The 3271-nt window shown below is 41.8% G+C and overlaps 1 non-coding gene across 1 annotated transcript; it reads left to right on the forward strand.

Moving 5' to 3' along the window:
* The first annotated feature begins 307 nt into the window (after positions 1-307).
* LOC126025216 (U6 spliceosomal RNA) lies at positions 308-413 on the forward strand. Its single transcript, XR_007501258.1, has one exon. It is a non-coding gene; the product is annotated as a U6 spliceosomal RNA (small nuclear RNA).
* Positions 414-3271: the final 2858 nt, after the last annotated feature.

Here is a 3271-nt window from a genome sequence, read left to right on the forward strand (position 1 = left end):
GGGGTGCAGGAGCAGAGAGAAGGGAGCTGAGGGTGGAGTAGCTTTGTGGTCTGCAGAGGGACCCCTCAGGTCGTTAGTCAAAGACTGTTCAGAACAGAGTACGCATGGTACATGTGGTGAAATTGCAGGCACCTGGAAGAAGCAACATCAAGTGGTGCGCTAAACTCTTCTTGGAGCTCACATAAGGCTGAGAATGTTTTCACATTATCCCAGAAACCCTTTTATACATGAGCATTGACTAGAATCCTCAAAGATAGAATATAGCATTGATATAAAGAAAGTTCTAGACTAAAAATTGAACAGCTTAGTGCTTTCTTCGTCAGCACATATACTAAAATTGGAACGATACAGAGAAGATTAGCATGGCCCCGGCGCAAAGTGACAGACAAATTTGTGAAACGTTCCATATAAATAAAAAAAAAATTAAACAGCTTAAAAACTAACCTCAAAAGGTTTAAACTTCTTCCAAGTAACTGAGCTATGCTTTAGGAGAAAAAATAAAGAATTCATGGTACTTAAAATACAACAAAATCTATTACTTAGCTAAAATCCACATATGTATTTTTTTGTATGTTCAACATACAAACAAAAATTATAAGTTACGGGGCTGGAGTGATAGCACAGTGGTAGGGTGTTTGCCTTGCACATGGCCAACACAAGATGGATCCTCTTGTGATTCTCAGAAGACCAGACGTAGTGCCAGATACTCGAACCAGAGGTAGCTGCATGCAAGGCAAGAAAAGCCTTACCTCCTAGCCTATCTCCCTAGTCCTGAGCTTTGCCTATATTTTAAAGACTGTCCATTTCCAATGCTGATCAAGATATGGAACAATGAGAACTCACAGAAGGTGGTACCACTATTTTGGGAAAATCAATTGTCACTTTCTTCCCAGGTTAAATTTACATGTTACTTATTAAATAGTGTGCCTAGGCAAAGTAATTCTCTTCTTTCAAGAGTATGCTCAGTACTATATATTTTTTTTTTGTTTTGTTTTTGGGTCACACCCAGCAATGCTCAGGGGTTATTCCTGGCTCTACGCTCAGAAATCACCCCTGGCAGGCTCGGGGGACCATATGGGATGCCGGGATTTGAACCAGTGACCTTCCGCATGTAAGGCAACCGCCTTACCGCTGTGCTATCTCTCCGGCCCCAGTACTATAATATATAATTGTAAATGCATATTTTACTTTTTTTTTGTTGGACACGGCATGAAATGAAATGTATCAAATGTGCTTTTAGATTAAAATCTGGAGCAAGATTATAAAGAGCAAGTCAAGCTATGTTTTATGAACTCCAACTGTAAGAGCATTTTAATCAACCATGTTAGGGTAAATACTAAATTACAGACCTATTCTTTCCATAGAAAATGGCAATATGAAATTTTCTCAAATGAAGAGATAATGAAAGAATGCACAGGCAGAAAATTTCAAAAATATTATAATAAAATGTAAGACAATTAAAATGATTGATTTTTACTAGCTTCATATTTACGAGGCTCACACCTAGGGTTGTTAAGGTGCCTATTCCCTAGGCTATCTCTCTGACACCCCCCCAAATAAAGTATATTTTGTTTGTTTGGCAGACACACCCGATGTTGTCCAGGGTTTAATCCAGGCTCTATGTTCAAGGATTACTCCTGGTGGTGCTGGGGGGGGGATCATATGTGGTAGCAGGGATCAAACCAGGGTCACGGCCTAAGCAACATGCAAGGCAGGTTCCTTTCACCTGTACTACCTCTCTGGTCCCCAGACATGTGTACTTTACAACTTTTAAAATTGGACATTTATTGTGGGACCTGAGTGGTAGTATAGTATATAGGGCCACATCAGTGGAACTACCGAAGTTAGCATGGCTACTCCACAAAACCTGACTCTCTTGGTGCTCTTATATTAGGCTTTGGAATATGTTCACACCTGGCAGTGCTTAGGGCACCATGAGGAATATGCATGCTATGTGCATGGTAGGCAGGTGCTCTACCAGTTACACTTGGCCCCCAAGTCAATCCTGCCAATAATAGTATAGACTTCATACCAGGTCATTTGATTGTTTTCAGCTGAAAGTAGAGTACCTGAGGAAACAAGAGAATTAATTTTTCTCCTATTATAGAAAGTCCAACAGAGACTGTGGGTTTGACAGGCTAACTACATCAAGGACTTGGGGCAACTCCCCTGCAATACACTTGGCCTTTCTCCTGGCTAGAACAGAGCTGGCTGAAGCCACATGGTGTAATATGTCCTTGCACAACTATGTTCAAAGGCAGGAAGGAAGGTGTAGAGGGCTCTGACATTTTTAATAAGGAGGAAATAACTTCCCAGAAGTCCACACACACACACACACAAACTCACTTCCTCTTTACTTATTAGAAGCCAGAACAAGGTCAAACAATTACGCACATACACACCCCTTGCCCCCCAACAATTCCGGACAAAGTGGAATAAAAGGACTCCGATTGGCTTGACCCATTCATGATTCTCCCCTTCAGCACCTTTCCCTTAGCACATTATTCTCTGATTCCAAGCAAAATTGGGTGAATGGTTGGGTGAGCAAACAACTACAGCTTCTCTACAAAATTGATACAAGTAGTATTAGTTTGCTCAGGGTGCCTTAGCCAATGAGGCTTTAAAACTATTACAAAAATGTCCTTTCTAACAGATTTGCGGGCGGAAACCTGAAATCAAGGTGTTTGCACAGTGAGGCATCTTCTTAAATCACCAAGCAAGACCCTTTGCTTGTCTCACCCTTACTTCTGATGGTTGTCAGGTATCCTTTGTTTCTTGGCTGGGAGCTGCAAAGCTCAAATCTCTCCCTCTATCTTCACGTGGCCATATTTTCTTCATGTCAGTCCTCTTACGGCCTTCTTCTAAAGATATCTGTAATGAACCCACATACCTGAACCCAACTGACTCCATTAGTTAATCCACTTGAATCCAGTATGATTTCATTTCAGTGAACTATGTTTATAAAGACCTCATTCTGGGGCCGGAGAGATAGCATGAAGGTAAGGCATTTGCCTTGCAAGCAGAAGTTCAGTGGTTCAAATCCCGGAGTCCCATAAGGAGCCTGAGCCTGCCAGAAGCAATTTCTGAGCATAGAGCCAGGAGTAACCCCTGAGCGCTGCCGGGTGTGACCCAAAAAACTAAAGAAAAAAAAAAAAAGACCTCATTCCAAATTATCAATTTTTTTTTCTTTTCTGGGCCACACCCGGTGACTCTCAGGGGTTACTCCTGGCTATGTGCTCAGAAATCGCTCCTGGCTTGGGGGACCATATGG

Source organism: Suncus etruscus, chromosome 12, assembly GCF_024139225.1.
Source record: "Suncus etruscus isolate mSunEtr1 chromosome 12, mSunEtr1.pri.cur, whole genome shotgun sequence".
Classification (NCBI taxonomy): Eukaryota; Metazoa; Chordata; class Mammalia; order Eulipotyphla; family Soricidae; genus Suncus; species Suncus etruscus.